The sequence below is a fragment of the Podarcis bocagei genome (genome assembly GCF_964188305.1).
Source record: "Podarcis bocagei genome assembly, chromosome: 10".
Lineage (NCBI taxonomy): Eukaryota > Metazoa > Chordata > Lepidosauria > Squamata > Lacertidae > Podarcis > Podarcis bocagei.
In genome coordinates, this window is record NC_138135.1 from 64,730,257 (window position 1) to 64,753,099 (window position 22,843).

Sequence of the window (22,843 nt, forward strand, 5' to 3'; positions counted from 1 at the left end):
CCGTACGATGCTAGAATTGGGCCTTTAGTGTGGTGGCATCTACCCTTGGAAATTACAACATGTTATGTTTCAGACGGGGATGAGTGTCAGTCTCTATTGCCTTTCAGTCACTCATTAATAATAATAATAATAATAATAATAATAATAATAATAATAATAATAATAATATTTATTTATACACTGCCCACTCTGTGTGGCTCCCAACAGAATTAATGTTGATGATGATGATGATAAAGTGATAAAACATCAGACATTAAAAACTTCCCTAAACAAGGCTGCCTTCAGATGTTTTCTAAAACATCAGGCAGCTGTTTATTTCCTTGACATCTGATGGGAGGGCGTTCCACAGGGCAGGCACCACTACCGAGAAGGCCCTCTGCCTGGTTCCCTGTAACCTCACTTCTCCCAGTGAGGGAACCGCCAGAAGGCCCTCGGAGCTGGACCTCAGTGTCTGGGCTGAACGATGGAGGTGGAGACGCTTCTTCAGGTATACTGGGCTGAGGCCATTTAGGGCTTTAAAGGTCAGCACCTTTCCTAAAAGGTCAGATCTTTCCTTTTAAACAAATCCTTTGAAGTAGATATTTTCTTTATCCTTGTCTGTATCTGCATTGGATTTCTCATTCATTTATATATAGGTCTTTATTGTCAATGTTTTATTAATCACTTTGGTCTCAGTGCTACTGAGTCCTGCAGTGCTACTATACCTGTGTTCCAGGAAGAAGCAATTCAGCAAGCGGGTTGAAGACACCTTGGTAGCTTCCTGGAAGGGTTGATTCCTGTTGCTTTCAGGGAAGGGGAGGCGATGGGGAGGTTAGCGCAGTGGAAGTGTATCTTGAGGGCATTGGATGTGCTCCGCCAGTGAGTTCGCACCTCAACACCTTCCCTCACTCTCCTGGTAAGCAAGAGGAATCCATCTGCCAGGAAGGTAGCATAGTAATTGCACCCAACCTGATGAGCCACTTCTGGTTACATGCTCTGCGGAGAAAGGAAGGAAAGAAAGAAAAAGCTAAAAGCCAAAGCTACAGCAGACAGGTAAATACGTGGAAAAGAGACTCTCCATTTTGGAGTAAAACTGGAGCCAAATTCATGAAGTAAACAAATAGGACGGTTCCCACCCAAAATACATATGCACAGACAGTGCTCCCCCCCCTAAAAAAATGTTTCTCATTTTGACTCAAGAAAATCACAATGTTATAGTTAAAATTGGGGAAAATAAATACAGTAAATGGACAAAAGTACAAAGAACATGCAGAAGAAGAAGAAGAAGAAGAAGAAGAAGAAGAAGAAGAAGAAGAAGAAGAAGAAGGGGTTGGATTTGATATCCCGCTTTATCTACCCTACTACCCAAAGGAGTCTCAAAGCGGCTAACATTCTCCTTTCCCTTCCTCTCCCACAACAAACACTCTGTGAGGTGAGTGGGGCTGAGAGACTTCAAAGAAGTGTGACTAGCCCAAGGTCACCCAGCAGCTGCATGTGGAGGAGCGGGGAAGCGAACCCAGTTCCCCAGATTACGAGTCTACCACTCTTAACCACTACACCATACTGGCTCTCTACTAATATTACTAATACTGAAATACTGCCCCTCAATGAGGCCAAACTTTCATCAGTAAAACACTACATATCAAACACTCGCTTCCGTCGGAGACTCAGGAAACATCACGACAGGAAATGAGGCCACCATCAGGAGTAGCAACGGAACTGACGATTTACCGTGCTAGAGAAGAAACTAAATTTTTAAACATTTTTAGTTTCTTCTCCCATTAGATTCTCAAAATATTTAGGGGTATATGTACTCCTGTGTACCCCCCCCCAAAAAAAGCACTGTGTGTAGGATACAGATCGTTCCTGGGTGTAATGCACTGGTGTGTGGTAAAAAATTTCACAGGGGAACAGTTAGGGCCAGAGGTGACAGCTTGCAAGGACAATTGTGGGGGCCAATGTCCCACCTGAGAGCATCACACCTCCCTCCCTAAGCAGGGCAGAAACTTCCCGGGCTTTGGGAAGGATGTGCCAGACTTTAATACTTTAATACTCTATTTTACCAGGAACATTTAGGGGGCTAATCTAGTCTCCCTAGTTCACTAACCTCATGTCACTGGTGCAATATTTTATCTGTATGGACAGGTCTTAAATATATATTCTATATTTAGTTTCACTAAAGCACCGCTAGAAAGTATAGCTCTCAGATTAAATAATAAGCCCAAGAACTATGTTTCCAGAAATTAATTTTTTTTCTGTAGTATTGTACAACAATTACGAAACTTCCAAAGCCATTTGTTAGAGGAAATTGTTCATTAGCTTGCTCTGAAGTTTCAAAACACACCTGCAAATTTTAGGAGTTTTCATTCTCCAACACCTTTTCTTTTCTTATATTAAAAAAAAGCTCTTAAAAATTCACAAGCCTCACAAATGTGAAGCTGTGAGGAACTGCACTGCAAGTTTCTCACCATTGCCAGGGAAACTGAGACTTGCCTGGAAAAAAATGTAGGTTACAATGTGTATTTTGCATGAGATTCCCTAAGAATGTGGCAATGCATTAACAAAGAACTAGTCTCATTCACAGAAACAGATTATCATTCTATAGAAGATCACAGTCAGCCAACAATATAGCACTCCAGCAATCTTCTGTTTGTAGGCTAGCTTGTTCAGCTGTTAAACAAGCAAGATTAAAAAATCTGCCGAAATACTGGAGTTGAAGCAACTCTTTGCCATGAAGCACTAGATGCCAAATACATTGGAGATGGTGGGACCAGTTCGCACATGGAACTAGTGGGGAAGGTAAAGGTAAAAAAGATAAAGGACCAGTCAAAGTCCAGTCAGAGGTGACTACGGGGTTGGGGCGCTCATCTCACTTTCAGGCCGAGGGAGCTGGTGTTTGTCCAGAGACAGCTTTCCGGGTCATGTGGCCAGCAGGACTAAACCACTTCAGGCACAACAGGACACCGTGACAGAAACCAGAGCGCATGGAAATGCCATTTACCTTCCCGCCGGAGCAGTACCTATTTATCTACTTGCACTGGTGTGCTTTCCAACTGCTAGGTTGGCAGGAGCTAGGGCAGAGCAACAAAAACTCAGTCCATCACAGGGATTTGAACTGCCAACCTTCTGATGCGCAAGCCCAAGAGGCTCTGTGGTTTAGACCACTGAGCTTCCAATGTTCTCTTATAATGGCAATGACACTCACATGAGAGATGCCAGAAAACTGAGTTCTGTTGACTTCCAGCTGAATAAAAGCCCTGGGTGTACACAAGCATATATATTCCCTTGCATTGATATGAGCCTGTGTAGAAAATATCATGTGAAACCAGGGGGACTAAAGTGTGTTTTACATACACACTTACCTGGGAGTAAGCCCCATTCAACTCAATGAAGCTTACTGCTGAGTTGACGGGTATAAGATTGCACTGAAGCTCTGGATTATTGCTTAAATAGCGCTAATACAGACCCCCCCTTTTAACTGTGCATTAATCAAGCTGACTAAATTCTATACAGTTTCAAAAATACTTTAAAACCTTTTAGAATCAACGGCAAGACATGGAGCTAAACCAAAACCAAAGGACTCTCTCTGAATATATCCCTATCATTTTTTAAAAAGAAAACCATTCCTAAATGCTCCAAAGTGGGGAAGCCGTTTGATGAATAGCTGGAGCCTACCGTCATGTCGGCTTTCTCAAGGCAATCAAAAGAATCCATCAGGGTGAACATAATAGTTGAAATACAATTGCCTTTCTCCGGGGTGGGCAGAAAAGTTATGTATGGCAGCTGGAGCTGTTGAGCAGCTGACAAGTTGCGTTTTTATGGCCAGCTTGAAACAATCTGTTTCGACGTTTCAGGAATTGCCAGAGCTTCTCCGAAAAGCCGAACACGCAGTCAGGACCCAACAAGCACTGGTGCCGAGCTGAGGTTTAATTAAGTTACCTACTGAGAAAGCTACCATAGGGAAAGTTCTTCAGCGAGTGTTGAATTTTCAAGCCATTCAAGGGCATCCATAAGAAGACAGATATTTCAACACTGGGAGTGTTTCGCCCTAGTTCCTATACAATCGTATGAATTATACATCTTCTCAGGCCACATAGGAATTGTACTGGTACGGAATACCAGCGTTTCCACGAAAGGAAAAACAACAACAGGTAAATCAAGTCAAAGAAGCTATTACTCTGGGACTTCTGGGGGGGGGGAATTATAATGAATTTAAAAAAAATGATGAAATATACATTTATGAAGAAACCAGAAGCCTTTCTCCTTGGAATAACAGGTTCTGATGTAAAAGTATTTTTGTATGCCACAACTGCTGCACGGATTTTATTAGCCAAAAAATGGAAAACACAAGAATTACCAACGGTAGAAGAATGGCAGATGAAGATGATGGAGTTTATGGAGCTGGCTGACCTCACCGGGAGAATCCATGACCAGAAAGAAGAGGAACACCAAGAAGATTGGAAGAAATTTAAAGACTATTTGAATAAATATTGTAATATTAAAGATATGTAATCATTTGAAAGAAACAATTAGGCCTAGGATTAAAATGGAATTAAATTTACAAATAAGAAAATGTACGATAAGGAAAGTTATGTAATATGATTAGGACTGTGATATGGTCTTTTGAAACACTGATATTGGAAACTGCTACATATAATTACTAAGAAATTCGGATGGAAGAGATTCGAGGAAGTCAAATACTATGTTTATGAAGATGGATGGTACTTAATTTTAATTAATTAAGTGGCAATATGTTGTATGTATCTTTTTTCTCTTTTTCTCCTATTTTTGTTTGTCTTTATTATTGTTAATCTCTTCCTTTTTATTATGTTTACCTACTGAAAATAATAAATATTATTTGGAAAAAAAAGAAGAAGCTATTACTCTGAGCAAAAGGGATATGGACAAAAAAAAAAAAAGGTTGCTTCCATTAAGTAGCCCAGAGGTTTTCAACCTTTTGTTTTTTTGAGCCCACGGCTCTTGTGACCACCTGCATTCTTTCTGTGGCACCCCTGTGGGGCTCAGGAGCCCAGTTATGTCTTAAAATGTTTTGGGAAATGATATATAATGAGTTAAATAAAATGTTTCATTTAACATTTGTGAAAAAACCCAAAGCCTTCTTGTTTATGGGGAAAGACCTGCCAAAGAAATTTGAAAACATTTTTATGTATGTGACAACGGCGGCAAGAGTCTTAATAGCACAAGGATGGAAGAATGAAGAAATCCCGACAAAAGAACTGTGGCAAGAAAAACCGATGGACTATGTGGAATTGGCAAAACTGACGCATAAACTACGTGACAAGGATAACTGTGACTTTAAAGATGAATGGGAGCCTTTTATGAAATATTTGAAGAAACAACAAAATGAACTGGACTCTTTGCCAAATTTTGAATACAGTGGTACCTCTGGTTACGTACTTAATTCGTTCCGGAGGTCCGTTCTTACCCTGAAACTGTTCTTAACCTGAGATATCAATTTAGCTAATGGGGCCTCCCGCTGCTGCCGTGCCACTGCTGCACGATTTCTGTTCTCATCCTGAAGCAAAGTTCTTAACCCAAAGTACTATTTCTGGGTTAGTGAAGTCTGTAACCTGAAGCGTATGTAACCTGAAGTGTATGTAACCTGAGGTACCACGGTAAATATTCGCAAAAATGTTATTGGTAATATAAAGGGAAAAGGACCCCTGACCATTAGGTCCAGTCGTGGCCGACTCTGGGGTTGCGGCGCTCATCTCGCTTTATTAGCCAAGGGAGCCGGCGTACAGCGTCCAGGTCATGTGGCCAGCATGACTAAGCCGCTTCTGGCGAGCCAGAGCAGCGAATGGAAATGCCGTTTACCTTCCCGCTGGAGCGGAACCTATTTATCTACTTACACTTTGATGTGCTTTTGAACTGCTAGGTTGGCAGGAGCAGGGACCGAGCAATGGGAGCTCACCCCGTCGTGGGGATTCGAACTGCCGACCTTCTGATCGGCAAGTCCTAGGCTCTGTGGTTTAACCCTATGATACAATATTGCAGCACAAAAACAATTCCACAACACAGTGTTGTAATGTTGGTGTGAACTGGCCTGGAGCACTGGGTTGGTAGGATACATGGGTGCATAAAAGTGTACTGGCAGCATCAACAGCTGCATGCTATTGATGCATACTCCAAAAACCATTGCATACTCTTGATACACACACTGTTGCATATAAATAGGTTAGGGAGAAAAGGGACAAGGCAGGAGAAGACTAGGGGGAGACAGAAGTGCAATATTAGGACAAAGACACCATCCTAAATAATTTTTGGGCACCATGGAACCATGCATATTGGTGCAACCGAATACTGAGAATGAAGGAATTGAGGCGATGCTCATCAAATTTGCAGATGGCACCAAACTGAGAGGGGTCGCTAATGCCACAGAAGACAGAATCAGAATTCAAAATGTGCTTAACAGATTGGAGAACTGGGCCCTACTGAAATGAATTTCAATAGGGACAAACTGTAAGGTTCTGCAGGAAGACCCAGATGCACAAATATAGAATGTGGGACACCTGACTCACTAGCAATCCATGTGAAAAGGATCTAGGGGTCTCATGCTTTACATGAGTCAACAGTGTGATGCAGCAGCAAAAACAAAAAGTGAATGCTATTCTAGGCGCATCAACAGAAGTATAGAGTCCAGATCAAGGGAAGTAGTAGTACCAATCTATTCTGCTTTGGTCAGACCACACCTGGAGTGCTGTGTCCAGTTCTGGGTACCACAATTTAACAAGGATGTTGACAAGATGGAGTGTGTGTGCAGAGGAGAGCAACCAAGATGATTACGGGTCTGGAAAATGAGCCTTATGAGGAACAGTTGAAGGAGCTGGGTAATTTTAGCCTGGAATTAAGGAGACTAAGAGGACATATGAGCCATCTTCAGATATCTCAAGGGCTGTCATGTGGAAGAGAGTACAAGCTTGTTTTCTACTGCTCTGGAGGGTAGGACTTGAACCGATGGCTTCAAGTTACAAGAAAGGAGAAAAACTCCTGACAGGAAGAGCTGTTTGGCAGTGGAACGGTCTACCTGGGGAGTTTGTGGACTCACCTCCCTTGGAGGTTTTTAAGCAGAGGTTGGATGGCCATCTATCATGGATGCTTTAGAAGAGATTCCTGCATTGCAGGAAGTTGAGCTAGATGACCCTTGGGGGTTCTATGATTCTATGATAGCATTTGAAGCAGCAATAATGAGATGGCAACTGAGCAACAGAAAGAGTTACCGCTTTGTTTGCATCTTGTAGGATCTATCCAGCCATCGCTGTAATGGAGAGACTTTCAGCAACATCACAGCTACACAAATCTATAGGATCAAGGTATCAGCATTCGCAAGAGCACCGGCTATTGTTAACAAACTAAAAAGTGTTTTATTTGCTTTGGTCTTAAATGCCACAGAAGAACCTTATATAAATCCCAATGCTGACAGCTTTAAAAGATATTTCCTTTCAAAAGCATACAGTCATGCAACACACTTATCTGTGCCTTATGTAAAGCTGGTTTATTCGCACACCGCCAGGGTTAAAGGATTTGAATGCTCCAGTAATACCGCTGGAATCAGATACCAGCTTTAGAGGTGTAAATTACAATCTCTTGTATGTACATTGAAAGCTCTCCAGAATTCACAACTCCTTAGGGCTTGTTGAAAACAGAAGAGAGAGAGAGAGAGAGAGAGAGAGAGAGAGAGAGAGAGAGAGAGAGAGAGAGAGAGAGAGAGAGAGATCTTCACTAACTGCAACTGATAAGATTGAGAGCCAAGGAAAATTTCTGCTCAGAGCCAAAAGATCCATAGATTATTTCCCCAGACAAACTCAAAAGAAAGGAAAGTGTCTCCATGTAGCCTCTTGCTAGAAGTATGAGCACAATTCAAATAAGACATGCCAATGGGTCTTAGTCGGGTTTAATCAATCCTTTAAACAGAGCTGTAATAAATTTGGATGTGAGAGACAGAAAGACACATGTGAACCAGCTCTTGAAAACTGGAAACTAAGTATTTGTAGGCTGGGGAAAAAGAAAGAAGTATTTAATATGATCATTAAAGAATGAGTTGATATGTGAGTGTATAGCTATCGATGTTATTTATGGCTTCTTTTATTCAGTTCATAGTGACTCGATCTTTTGATGACAGATCAACTCTAGACAGCTATCATTTCTCTCCCTAGCAAATTGTCAGGCTCGGCACTCAGATAAGTTGGATTATTGTCCTTATGTAGCCTCTCTAAACAGGAACCTATAAATAACTCTCTCCTAATCTCAACTTAGTTTTTATGTGTATTAATTCCAAGATTAGGAGGAGAAGACAGAAGGGAATGTGTGAAGTTAACACGAGGCAACTGTGTCAATTACATTCGCTATGTGGGTTTGTTTGTGTTTTTTTTAAAGGAATAATAGAACAAGCATGCTAATACTGTTCTCTGACAAAGTCAGATGGACTGGACACCATACAACTCAATTCATATAGCAAATATGTAGAATGATTAATAAATATTGGGAAGCAAATATTTTGCTACAAATCGTGAGCTGACCAGTTAATTTATCCCACATTGATCCTGCTAAAAATGTCTCATCACAGGATAATCTGACTTTCAGCCTTATGTGGTTCATTATATAAATTCATATCCAGTTTTAGATATTTTCTTGACCAGAGACAAAAAGGAAGTAATGATGATTGATAGGCCATGCCACGTTTTAGCTGAAAATTTGTTATGCCTTTTGCAACTTTTTTTAAAGGCTGATTGCCATGAAATGCGATTATTGGTCAAGCAAGACAATTTTCTGCTTCAATGATGTCCTCTGTCATGAATTTGCCCTTAGATGCATCATATGCCATTTGCCAACAAATAGTTCAGGTTGATGGGCAAGAGGATTAGGTGACAAGATAGTCAACACAAATTCATTTCTTTTCACTTCTGAATGGGATGTACTATTCATAAGTCTGTGGTGAGGATGGATCCAAAATTCCTCTCATCTGAACGTCACACATTTTGAACTTTTGTACTACTTTGTTTTGAAGTGGAACTGATTTAACAGGAACGCTCATTGAGTTTCCGCTTTTTTAATTTTCAAATTTGTATAGTGCGGCATACATATCTTGAGTTTCCCACGGATCATTTTTTTAGTTCCTTTGGTTAATTTCTGTCTTCCACCCTCTCTGTGTTGTCTATAACTCTCTTCGGGGATTTGGCCTGAATACACGAGACAAAAAGTGTGTCACTCCTTTTCCTGCCTCTGCTTTGAAAAATCTCACATATAATAAAAATGCAAGAGTGTCGTCACACAAGCACCCCATTGGAGGATTTGCAGGGCTGCAGCAACAGGCTGGATTTGAAGTCAGGGTGGGGTAGGGGAGCAAAACAGAATGCAGGTTGCGCAATAGCAGAAGAGAGACATGGTTCCATAAATGGGGTTGAAAAGGTGAAATGAGAGCTAAGTAGTTGCATGGGATAGGAAGGGGATGTTCTAAGAAGTTAATCCTGAGCCCTTGGCCACCTAACTCAAATGAGAAGGTAAATTCAACCACACCATCTCCTATCCTCATGTGCAAATCTTCTTTCAAATTTCTACCTATCTTTTAGAGCAGGGGTGGGCAACCTAAGGCCCAGGGGCTGGATGCAGCCCAATCACCTTCTCAATCCGGCCCGCAGATGGTCCGGGAATCAGTGTATTTTTACATGAGTAGAATGTGTCCTTTTATTTAGAATGCATCTCTGGGTTATTTGTGGGGCGTGTCTGGTGTTTTTGCATGAGTAGAATGTGTGCTTTTATTTAAAATGCATCTCTGGGTTATTTGTGGGGCATAGGAATTCATTCATTATTATTATTTTTTTCAAAATATAGTCCAGCCCACCACATGGTCTGAGGGACGGTGGACCGGCCCATGGCTAAAAAAGGTTGCTGACCCCTGTTTTAGAGGCATGTTCAGTTCCTTCCCATTCCTCCTTCAATGGCTGGGGGTGGGGCTTCTTTGCACAAGTTAGGCACAATACTAATTTCAAATCCAACCACACAATATGCTGATGGAGCTTAAGAGAAGAGTAGGAAGGCATAATTTTCTGAAGCAAACCTGTGATGATTCTGCAAAGCTGTAATCCTGTGCGCATTTGTCTGAAGGGGGGTTGGGTGGTAATTCCCATTAAATACGGGGTGACTTGTTCCCGAGTAAACATGTATAGGAAGACTGCAGTTGTACAGTTGCAATCCTAAATAATCTTAAAAGGTAAAGGTAAAGGACCCCTGACAGTTAAGTCCAGTTGTGAACGACTCTGGGGTTGTGGCGCTCATCTTGCTTTACTGGACAAGGGAGCTGACGTTTATCCGCAGACAGTTTTTCCAGTTCATGTGGCCAGCATGACCAAGCTGCTTCTGGTGAAACCAGAGCAGCGCATGGAAACACCTTTTACCTTCCTGCTGGAGCGGTACATATTTATCTACTTGCACCTTGATGTGCTTTTGAACTGCTAGGTTGGCAGGAGCAGGGACAGAGCAACGGGAGCTCACCCCGTCGCGGGGATTCAAACTGCCGACCTTCCGATCAGCAATTCCTAGGCTCAGTGGTTTAGACCACAGTGCCACCCACGTCCCTCCTAAATAATCTTACTAGGCTGCAAGTCCCACTGATCTCAGTAGGACTTACCATTAACTCAATCTCCTTAAGTATGGGTTGTTAACTGTGAAATCATCATTTTAAGAAGAAAAACAAGAAGAACAAAAATGAAGGCAATAGCTTGGACCCCAAGATGAACTCTAAAAGTTCATGAAAGGGAAGCTTCCTATCCCTATCTCCTCCTGCAGCCCCCTGAAAATCCTGTCTTGTCGCTTGGGGGCACCACTGAAGAATGTGAGATGGAGTACAGTGGGCAGAAGATCACAACGACCAGAGTTTTAGAAGACATCTGAAGGCAGCCCTGTTTAGGGAAGCTTTTAATATTTGATACATTACTGTATTTTAATATTTTGTTGGAAGCCAGCCAGAGTGGCTGGGGAAGCCCAGCCAGATGGGCGGCATATAAATAATAAATTATTAGGATCCATTTGGATCATCCCATATCAGTATCCTCATTTTGTTCAGGAGGACTCCACAATCTTCAGCTAGACTTTTTTTTGGTGGGGGTACAGTGGCATGGGGGGAACACACACACACACAAAAAAACCTTGCATGAATTTCCTTCGGGTCCAAGCTATTGCCATTATGTTGCCTTCTGTGACCTCCCGTAACTTATTGCGGGATCTGTGCCAATATCAAGATCACTCTGTTTATTACCTTTTGAAATCTAACCTTTGAATTTCCATTGCTCAGGGTACCCTGTGCGCCAAATCAACACAGAGTTCACATCCTGCGCAGCATCTCAGCATCAGAATCTTGATCAACGTGCCTTGTGCTATTGTTACCGAGCGCGGAGATGGAACAAGCCTCCTTCTCTCTTTTTTGGATTTGCTGGGTGTGCCGTGGCGGAGAACGTTTGGAAGACAAAATGCCAATGAGATGAGAATAGAATGTTTGTCTGAGTTTAGCACTAGGGCAATAGGTTCACTGCAACTCGAGCACAGACACAACAAATAGTAGCCGAGAAATGACGGCAGCGTGAATGACCTGCTCTAAGCCACAAACAGCTTTGCTGTCTGTACAGCAGATGATTAACTGTCCTATTTTTATTCAATCCTGTTTGCTAACTCACTAAGCCACAGACAGTTAACAGAAAATTATTCTCTCTCTTTAAAGCTGTTGGTTATGAAGTGCTTCATTTGATCCAGGAATGTACAAAGCAGTGTATATTTATTGACCATGATCTTAATTGACCTATATATATATATATATTGTGGGGGGACAGCCTTGGTAGGCTAGATGAATCCCCCTTGCCCTACCAGACCCAAGATGACCTCCCTTTCCAGCTTGTTACTAAAACAATCCCAACAACACGATGCTGTCAACAGACGTAAGCACCCAAAGCTGGATGAAGCACACTTTGTAACAGGCCAGAACAGGGCATGAATAAGAGCCTAACATGATTCATTAAACAGGCTTATTGATATGCCAGTGATCTTTAAACATTAGACACTTAATAGAGCTCTGCCAATGCCTGGAAATGCATACTGTACTAACAGATATTTGAAAATGAACTTCTCGGACCCAATGGCAACTTCCCAATCCCTCTTCTTTTTTTAACATTTAGAGGACATTACAGACCGATGACATTTTAGCAGCAGGAACAAATAGTTTTTGCACAAACATTTATCTCGTTGCCCTTTTAAGGAGCAATGAGCCTCTTTCACACATGTACCCTGCCCTCCTTGTTTCTTCTTTTTTTGTCAAATCTTTTTTTTTAATTAAGTTCTACATTGCAAATTTAAATTCAAACGTTAAAAATCAGCACCACAATTTAAATTCCCTGAATCCTTCGACTCCCCTCCACCCTTCCATGGTTACTATTATCCATCTTTTTTCAATTGCTTCTCTTATTTTCCCTAATTTTTTTAAAAAGTTCATCTTTATTGAATTAAAATAGAAATATACATACATATATACATACATAAAGGGTAAAGGGACCCCTGACCATTAGGTCCAGTTGTGACCGACTCTGGGGTTGCGGCGCTCATCTTGCTTTATCGGCCGAGGGAGCCGGCGTACAGCGTCCAGATCATGTGGCCAGCATGACTAAGCTGCTTCTGGCAAACCAGAGCGGTGCACGGAAACGCCGTTTACCTTCCCACCAGAGCGGTTCCTATTTATCTACTTGCACTTTGATGTGCTTTCGAACTGCTAGGTTGGCAGGGGCAGGGACCGAGCAACAGGAGCTCACCCCGTCACGGGGATTCAAACCGCTGACCTTCTGATCGGCAAGTCCTAGACTCTGTGGTTTAACCCACAGCGCCACCCGTACATACATAAAGATAAAAAAGAAAAGATTAAGACAAGAAAAGGAAAAAGGAAAAAGAAAACATACAAAACAAGAATTTGCATTATTATACAATCATTCATTGAATTTCTAAATAAAAGACTTCCAATTCTTCTCATTGTACTTGTATTGCTATTTATGTTACTGCACAGCCTTCTATTACCCTGATTGGTTTTCGTGTACTCTAATAAACTAACATTTGCACATTGTATTTTACATGGATCAGTTTAATTCCGCAAGGAGATTGTTATTTCGACAACATGTTTTTAGGTAATCTTTGAATATTTTCCATTCTTTGTATACTTTCTGGTTTGAGAGCCCTCTTACTTTCTCCGCCATTTCCCTAATTTTTCTTAAATAATCCATTTTCACCGTAACTTTTAGTACATTACAAGTGTTACTCAAATCCTGCCAAAGTTTTTAATTGTTTACAGCGTTCTCTTGAATACATTGTAAACCCCCCCCCCTTTCTTTCTTAAAGTTCTTCTCTTCCTGGTTTCTGATTTTCCCGGTCAGTTTCTCCATTTCGGCATAGTCCATCATCTTCATCAGCCATTCGTCTCTGATGGGGACTTTGTCTTCTTTCCATCTCTGGGCCAGTAGTATCCCCACTGCTGTTGTTGCATACATAAATAATAATTCCTTTGGTATCTCTGCACCTAAAATTCCTAATAAAAAAACCTCTGGTTGATGCCTGGCTATTTTTAATAGATATTGGCTGGTTTGGTACTGATGAATCTGTATCATTGTAGACCTCAATGGCTCATTTCACACAGTCACTGGCTCAAAATCTGGTATGTGTAGTGAGGTCCATCCATCATTCTCTCAGTGGCAGAGGGAAAAAGCCAAGGAGCTCGGGTTTGATGCATGGCTGCCCCGTGTGGTGAGTCATCCAAACTGCAGCTTGGGACATCTTCCTGGGCACATGAACCAAAAACTTGTGGACAAACGCTGGCTCCCTAGGCCTGAAATTGATATGAGCTCCTCAACCCCATAGTCACCTTTGACTGGACTTAACCATCCAGGGGTCCTTTACCTACCTTTTTTTTAACCTTATTATTGATGGTTGTTATGCACTAATATTTTTTTTGTATGCTTTTCACTTGGTTGCAAGTCACCTAATGGTGCCCTGTATAAGGCTAATGTCACCATCACTTCCGTTACAGTAGCATACCCCATTCGTATTGCACTTCTCCTCAAAGCAACCCTGTGAGATCCTGGTTATTAGACAAATAAGAAGAGAACAGAATTAGGTTTACTAACTCTCTGCATGCAACTGGAAGAGAAATGTCCAGATTCTCCTGCGGGAACAACTGCATGTGGGAGGCGATGACAGTGTGTCTTTCCTAGAAATTGTATGGAAATAAACACACGATTCCACATCTTTCTCTGCCGCTCTTTGTGAAGGAGGTGAGCCTAAGAGTCAGCTGCTGAGCAGGTGCTCAGACAGTGATGACACCCACTTTCCTGTAAAAGTATGTGGCATATGCACCAACCTGATCCAGTGGCGTAGCGTGGGGGGTGCAGGGGGGCCCGGCCGCACTGGGCGCAACATCTTGGGGGGGCGCTCGCATTCGCAGCTCTCTGCCCCTACCTGGCTCACTCACTCTCTCTCACTGCAGTGCTGGCTGTGCGAATCCGATCCCAGCCGCTGGGTCGCCGCCCACTGTGGAGGGGGTAGGTGCCAGGCGTGTGGTGCGGAGAGAGAGCGAGGGACTATCTGGGGGAGGGACAGTGCAGCGGCCACCCAGCGCAGCGCTGAGCGCAGGAGAGAACCACACCAGACCAGCCCAGGCAGCAGCAAGAAGAAGCTGGCAGCGGCGGCAGGTTAGGGGTTAGGGGGCGCAAATTACTTGCCTTGCCCCAGGTTAGGGGGCGCAAATTACTTGCCTTGCCCCGGGTTAGGGGTTGCAAATTACTTGCCTTGCCCCGGGTGCTGACAACCCACGCTACGCCGCTGACCTGATCTGAGGAGAAACATCTAGGATGTTGTATCTTCCATGCCTCTGCTGGAATACGGTGGAGTTCTGGGACCATCACAGATGATTTCTTCCTCTCCATTTCTTATAAGCCAACTTCCAACTGTGCTCAAAAGCTGGAGTCATCTTTGGCTCTGTTGGTATGGATCAGTCCCATTAAATGAAAGCTGGCAAATTTGTTTTTCCAGTGCAGGAACAAAGTGTCCACTGCTCATTGTATTTCCTAGGGCATGCCATTAGGGAGATGAATTGTCTCGGATTCAGAGCCAAAAATTATATGAGGAACAAACAAGGGTTTGAGAAGCAGGCATGGGGGCTGTTTGTGTAAATTAGTCAACTCACTGCTGGTGCCCTTCACACTCGCAGTCTTCTATGTTACCAGTGTGGAAACCCAGTGTATTGTATAGAATATGTACAATATTTTGTACAGTGTGAAGGGGAAGCAGATGGCTAGGAAGAATAAAACTTTAATGTTCTCCAATCTGTTCACTTATTTTAATCAGCCACCATGAACACCACCCACTGTGTGCCGTGTTGACACGAGGAAGTGCTCCTGTGTCGCAGCAGAAGAAAATCCCAAGAAATGTGTCGAGGGTAAAAAGGCTGCTTAATTGGAATTTGAAAGCTAATATGCCACTCAAAAGATTATGACACGATAAGGGTGCATCTGTGCAGGAGTGTGCTTTCTGCCTGAAGCCAATTTGAGAGAGCAGCTTTCAAAGATGGCACAGTGTGCTGCATGCATCTGTCTCACACTTCTGGCTTCAGAGAATAAGAGACATCAGCCCTGCTGCTGTCTTCATTTTATATGCAGGTGTGTTGGGTTCCAGTGCAAACAGGCGCGATAGATTGTGCACTACAGGGCAAAACAGCCGCTTCCACATTTACAAACTCCTGCATCCTTGTCCTCATTTGTTTATTTGCATTTCTGTGCCGCTGTGGTCTAAACCACTGAGCCTCTCGTGCTTGCCAATCAGAAGGTCAGCGGTAGCGGTTCAAATCCTTGTGGCCGAGTAAGCTCCCGTTTCTTTGTACCAGCTCCTGCCAACCTAGCAGTTCGAAAGCACCCCAGTGCAAGGAGATAAATAGATACTGCTGTGGCAGGAAGGTAAACAGCATTTCCGTGTACTCCGGCTTCCATCATGATGTCCCGTTGCACCAGAAGTGGTTTAGTCATTCTGGCCACATGACCCGGAAAGCTGTCTGTGGGCAAATGCTGGCTCCCTTGGCCTGAAAGCGAGATGAGCGCTGCACCCCATAGTCGCCAGGGGTCCTTTACCTTTATTGTTTACCTTTACAACAGTCTAAAACAGTGGTGTAGAATGTGTTGGTGGTGCCCGGGGCAAGGCAAGTATTATACCACGTAACCTCCTTCTAGGCTTCGCACATGAGGCAACGGGAGGACGTTGCTGTGACCCTGCGGTGGCAGCTGCTCACAGAGGTTATTTGCCCATTGCTGTGTTTGCCCTCTCAGCTTGGCGAGCTCCCAGCTGGCATTCCTTGGAGCACTGGGTGGCGTCCCAGTAGCACCAGAACCACGGCTGCAGCAGGCCAAGGAGGAGGGCAGCAGAGAGCAGGCTGGGGCACAAAGCACAGCCCTTCCCTGGCTGCCTCTCCTTGGCTGCTCAGCATGACGGTGGGTGCCGGTGGGTCCAAGGAAGTGCCACTGAAGTTCTGAAGTCCTGGCCTAGGTATGGCTCACCTCCCCGTGGTTTCAGAAGTAGACCCTCCAAGGTGTACCTATTTCCCAGGGACGTCCCTGATCTAGTTTCTGATTTGACCCAGGAATGTCCCACTTTTCCTTAGGATGTCCCTATTTTCTTTTTATATACCTATTTTTCGCTCTATAAGACGCACCAGACCACAAGACACACCTAGTTTTTGGAGGAGAAAAACAAGAAAAAAAATATTCTGAATCTCAGAAGCTAGAACAGAAAGAGGGATGGCTGCACAGTGAAAGCAGCAATCCTTCTTGCTGTTCTGGCTTATGGGATAGCTGCGCAGCCTGCATTCGCTCCATAAGACGCACACACATTTTCCCTTACTTTTTAGGAGGGAAAAAGTGAGTCTTATCTTATAGAGCAAAAAATACGGTATATAAATGATTTTTATTGGTTTTACATATAATCACATTATGTAACATCATATAAATAATATATTATTATTATTATTATTATTACCCTCTTGCTTTATCTATTTGGTTCCACTGAGTCTAAAGACCTTCCCTCCCTCCCGTCTGATGGTTAACAAAAGGAAACTTTACATCTTTACATTTTGCTTCATTTCCTATCCTTTTCATAGGTAAAGGTAAAAGGACCCCTGACTGTTAGGTCCAGTCGCAGATGACTCTAGGGTTGTGGCGCTCATCTCAATTTATTGGCCGAGGGAGCCGACATACAGCTTCCGGGTCACATGGCCAGCATGACTAAGCCACTTCACCAGAGCAGCGCACGGAAACGCCGTTTACTTTCCCGCCAGAGTGGTACCTATTTATCTACCTGGACTTTGAGGTGCTTTCGAACTGCTAGGTTGGCAGGAGCAGGGACCGAGGAATGGGAGCTCACCCCGTCCTTCCGATTGGCAAGCCCTAGGCTCTGTGGTTTAACCCACAGCGCCACCCGCGTCCCAGTAAACTATATTATACCACTCAGCCTGGATAGGTAGCAATTTCATGTTACAAATCTTCAGATAACCCTGCTAGTGATGTTAACTGCTTACTGTTGTCCTTCAAATATAATATAAATTTGTTCCAGTCTTTTTGGAATGCTTGGTCTCGCTGGTTCCAGATTCTTCCCATCAGTTTTGCCAGTTCTGCAAAGTCCATCAGCTTCACCTGCCACTCTTCTTTCATAGGTAACTCCTATTGTTTCTATCTTTGGGCTAACAAAATTCTTCCTGCAGTTGTTGCATATAAGAACAATTTGTTTTTAAATTGTCTCGGTATCTCTCTACCCACTATACCCAATAAATAAATAGTAAATAATAGGATGTCCCTATTTTCATTGGAGAAATGTTGGAGGGTATGGAGTTACCCGACCCCTGAGCCGTCTGAAGGCAATCCTGTATAGGGAAGTTTAAGAAAAAATATTAATGTTTTAATATGTTTTTATATACTGTATTTTTCGCTCTATAAGATGCACCAGACCACAAGACGCACCTAGTTTTTGGAGGAGGAAAACAAGAAAAAAAATATTCTGAATCTCAGAAGCCAGAACAGCAAGAGGGATCACTGCACAGTGAAAGCAGTGATCCCTCTTGCTGTTCTGGCTTCTGGGATAGCTGCGCGGCCTGCTTTCGCTCCATAAGACGCACACACATTTCCCCTTACTTTTTAGGAGGGAAAAAGTGAGTCTTATAGAGCAAAAAATACGGTATATTGGAAGCTGCCCAGAGTGGCTGGGGCAACCCAGTAAGATGTGTGGGGTATAAATAGTAAAATTATTATTTTGGAATGGGGTGTCCCTATTTTCATCAGTGAAACATTGGAGGGCAGCAGCCCATGGAGTCTCAGTGAGGGAGCCAGTGACCAGGGCCATAGCTTCCCACACACACACACACACCACCCATTTCACGAATTGTGAAAAAGACTCTGTATGTACTTTTCCTTGTTTATTTGTTTATTTTGTAACACAAGGAAAGCTTCAATAAAAACTAATTAAATTATAATAATGACCAAGTGCTGCACCTGTTCCAGCCAATGAGGATTCTTCCACAAGTGAGTGCAGAGGAAAAAAAATCCTGCCCAAAGAATTGAACAATTTGAATCTAAATCAGCTGGGGTGTACATAATGAAATAACCTCAGTCGAGTAGGGGGCTTAGCACTGAAACAAAAACATCTTTTGTCAAGTTGTTTTTCTCCCCCAAAAGTTTGGATTGGATTCCTGCCTAGTTGGGCCCTGGTATTGCAAACATGTGAGTAATACTCCACTATTTACTATGTTGAGGTGCTCCGATGTTGGCACAATATGGACACTGGAAGAGAGGGGAAAAAAGGGACATTTCCATGGCAGAATGTGAGTTGTTAATATTTCACTGTGTTACGCAAGGATGGTGCATTTTAAAAGGGTTGGAAAATATAATAAAAGGAGATGAAAGCTTGACAGAATTAAGGAGAGGCTTGTTTTATAAATATAACATATATGTTATTTGCAATTCTTAAAAATAAAACAAAAAAAATAGAATGCAGAAATGTCATGTAGAAGCAAGAGTATTACTGCAGTGGAAAAGTAGCTGTGCGTGATGCACTTTTAAAGATGGAAAAAATATTACCGTAAGGAAGTACATCTTTTGTTGTATTTAGGAGGATTATGATGGATTTATACGAAGTGGCAGTACTAGACACCCCTTGCCTCACTCTCACAATGACGTCAATGTTATGGCACAGATGGAAGACAGATCAGAGATACACTGATCCCCAAATCCTAGTCTCCACCTTCATTTTTTTTTTTCATTTTGAAAAAGGTATAAAAAACATAATGGGCGACATGATTATAGCTTGTGCGGAAAACATTTTAATTGGAAAATCCAGCTCTTAAACCTGTTTGGGCTTACATATTTTGCATACACATGCATTTGATGCGTTCAGCATTCATGTTTTTCCATTAGTGTTCTTCTCTGGCACATACAGGATGAGAATAAAGGGAATAAATCCTTCAAATGGGAGGAACACCCATGCGGTCTCCTGGGGAACTTGAAGCTAGATGTCTGGCCTTGGTCTCTGAAATTGGACTCAGGGGGGGAATCGCATTGCCCAGTTTTGATGTTTGCAAAACAGAAGAGTAAGATATAAAACATATGATGATGAAGAAGAAAGAAGAACCGCATGTACGGGAGAAGGAAAGGAAGAGCCACAGACATCCATGATTCGTCATGATTATTCCATGGACTAGGAGAGAGAAGGATGCAATTGGATAGATGGACGCACAGTAGCGCCAGGGCTTGGGAGTCACAGGCAGGCGACGCACCAAATGCCACCCCCCTCAGTGAAGACACCCGGGCCGGTCTGCCCCCACCACACCCCCTTCCTCCGCCCCTACCTGTTTGACCGCTTTGATCTGCAGAACTAAATCTAAATACTTCCAGCCCACCCACCGGAAGAAGCGGACCATTTGGTCCCCTTCCAGTCGGGATCAGGCCTCATCATGGGACTGAGACTGCCTTGGTTGCACTGGTCGGTGATCTCTGGCAGGCTAGGGACAAAGTTGAGAGCTGTTTCCTAGTTCTGCGGGATCTCTCAGCAGCTTTTGACACCATCGACCATAACATCCTTCTGGACCGTCTTGAGGGGCTGGGAGCTGGAGGCACTGTTATACGGTGGTTCCGCTCCTTCCTCCTGGGCCGTGTTCAGAAAGTGGTGTTGGGGGATGAGTGTTCAGACCCCTGGGCTCTCACTTGTGGGGTGCCTCAGGGTTCTGTCCTCTCCCCCATGCTTTTCAACATCTACATGCAGCCTCTGGGAGAGATCATCAGGGGGTTTGGGCTGGGTGTTCATCAGTATGCGGATGATACCCAGCTCTACCTCTCTTTCAAATCAGAACCAGTGAAGGTGGTGAAGGTCCTGTGTGAGTGTCTGGAGGCAGTTGGAGGATGGATAGGAAACCCAGCCAGATGGGTCTGGTATAAATAATAAAATATTATTATTATATTATTATCATTATGTGTGGTTAATCCAGGCGGGGGTGGTGGTGGTTCCTACATCAAATAGGGTGACCCCCGCAGGGACAGCTGTCTGGGAAGTACCTTTGGCCCTGGCACCACATGGGCACATGGACATGGCCACTCCCCTGGATACCTTCAGTGGGATACCCCAGTATTTGGAGGGGCAGGCGGAGACTACAACCTCCCCTCTGTCCTAAATAAAGGATTGCCCCAATGCCCAACCACCTGCTTAAATGGGCAAGGGGTGGATCCAAGGGAAGCCCACTGTTGGCTCCTTCAGCTCCGCCCCCTGGCACAGCCCAAGTCCCAGCCTGCATCCCAATTCGCCAAAGCAGAGTGCAGGCTAGGATCCAGTTCCTGATAGGGGGCGGGCTTATGCCCCCACCACCTATCAGGAAGGGCACTAAAGTTCCAGTTCCCTCACTGGAGCCCCAGTGAAGCCTCTGCCATACCACAATGCCACCTCACCCAGAGGGTGAGCAGACTTAGTAGAGAATCAAAGCTGTTGGCTAATGAAAGTGAGTTATGCCACATTTGTGCCTTACTTAGCTTCACTGCACATCACTGTAGGCAAGTTGTAACATTACAGTGCCTTATTTAATAAGCAGATATTAAACTAACAGAAAACTAACCCAAAAAACCCCTAACCACAAGGCTATCCAGCAGTGGCGTAGTGTGGGTTGTCAGCACCCGGGGCAAGGCAAGTAATTTGCGCCCCCTAACCCGTGGATTTGCGCCCCCTAACCCGTGGATTTGTGCCCCCTAACCCTAACCCCCAGATGTTGCGCCCAGTGCGGCCGCCCCCCCCTGCACCCCCCATGCTACGCCACTGCTATCCAGGACTCTCTACATGAAGCTTGGGAGAGCCAGTGTGGTGTAGTGGTTAAGAGCTGTGGACTCATAATCTGGGGAACCGGGTTCGCTTCCCCGCTCCTCCACATGCAGCTGCTGGGTGACCTTGGGCTAGTCACACTTCTCTGAAGTCTCCCAGCCCCACTCACCTCACAGAGTGTTTGTTGTGGGGGAGGAAGGGAAAGGAGAATGTTAGCCGCTTTGAGACTCTTTCAGGTAGTGATAAAGTGGGATATCAAATCCAAACTACTCCTCTTCTTCTTCTTCTTCTTCTTCTTCTTCTTCTTCTTCTTCTTCTTCTTCTTCTCCTCCTCCTCCTCCTCCTCCTCCTCCTCCTCCTCCTCCTCCTCCTGAGGCCACCTCCCTCATTGGTCCTGTTTTGCACATTCCTTAAGTATTTTTGCCTCGCCGGTATGAGTATCCTTGAAATCTGTCTCGCTTGCATGGGTGTGTTTAAATTACCAATTGTAGCCCCACCCACCGTTGCTTCTGGCTCCGCCTCTCACAAGCACATGATCCCTGGAAGACTGTCAAGAAAGGAATGTGCCCCCTAGGCCAGAAAAGACTCCCCACCCTTCGCCTATAGGATTATGAAGAGCAGGGTGCAGAGATAATTTTCTTTGCGTATTCATCAAATCCTGCTCTTTGATACCTAAGCTTTTGATTACGGTATATTCAGTTCTTGGAGGAGGAAGGGGAGAGAATCCAATCCAATAGAGCGATACAATTTTGTGCGAATGTCAAAAAAAAATTTGACCTAAAAACCCCATTGCTGCTTTGTTCCAAAGTACATTTATTTCACTGCTGGAAAAGGGTCATGTAAGAAAAGCACTGCCAGGGCAGCTGCTCTAGTTTTTACCTGCAGAAATGTAACAAATGTAGTTCATCAGAGGTAAGAGGCACTGAAGGACCACTTATTTCTAGACATTCATATACATATAATATTGGCAAAGGGCCAGCTGTTCTGCTATTCATTGCCTACCTTTGATTTTGGCACGGCTTGGCAAAGAACTTCAGTATGCTCACCTGAAATATAGGTGAGCCTGAAGAACAAACACATGTGATGTAGCTGCAGAATGTCTCTTCCCCACCCCCAGCACTTTCCTGCAATCCTTGATTACCACAAAAAAGGCTCTTGACTGGCTACCATGGCACATCCTGTCGCATTCCTTGGCTATCAATGCAGATGCTGCAACCAGAATGCATTATGCAAATTAAATATATTTCCATCTAAATGTGTGTTTTCCCTCACACAAGTCCGAGATCAAACTTTTGGAATTTTGGGGCTGGAAAAAAAAGAAGAACATGAGATTGGTGATAGTTGACCACGTGTGATGGCCTGGGATTTGGATGCTGAACCTGAGGAATCCCAGCCTGCACAGGATTCCCCACCTCCAGAACTAGCTGAGCCGGGACTAGGGCATGAGCCTGAAAGGTCCTCACCTGTGCTGGATCCTCAGGTGCAG

At 43.8% G+C, this 22,843-nt stretch overlaps 1 long non-coding RNA gene across 1 annotated transcript in view; it reads right to left on the bottom strand.

The window, feature by feature from the left end:
* LOC308596684 overlaps positions 1 to 14,412 on the bottom strand; it is a 492,091-nt gene extending 477,679 nt beyond the window's left edge. Inside the window, exon 1 of the long non-coding RNA XR_014012650.1 lies at positions 14,384 to 14,412. This is a non-coding gene — a long non-coding RNA (uncharacterized lncRNA). The remainder of the gene's footprint in view (positions 1 to 14,383) is intronic.
* Positions 14,413 to 22,843: the final 8,431 nt, after the last annotated feature.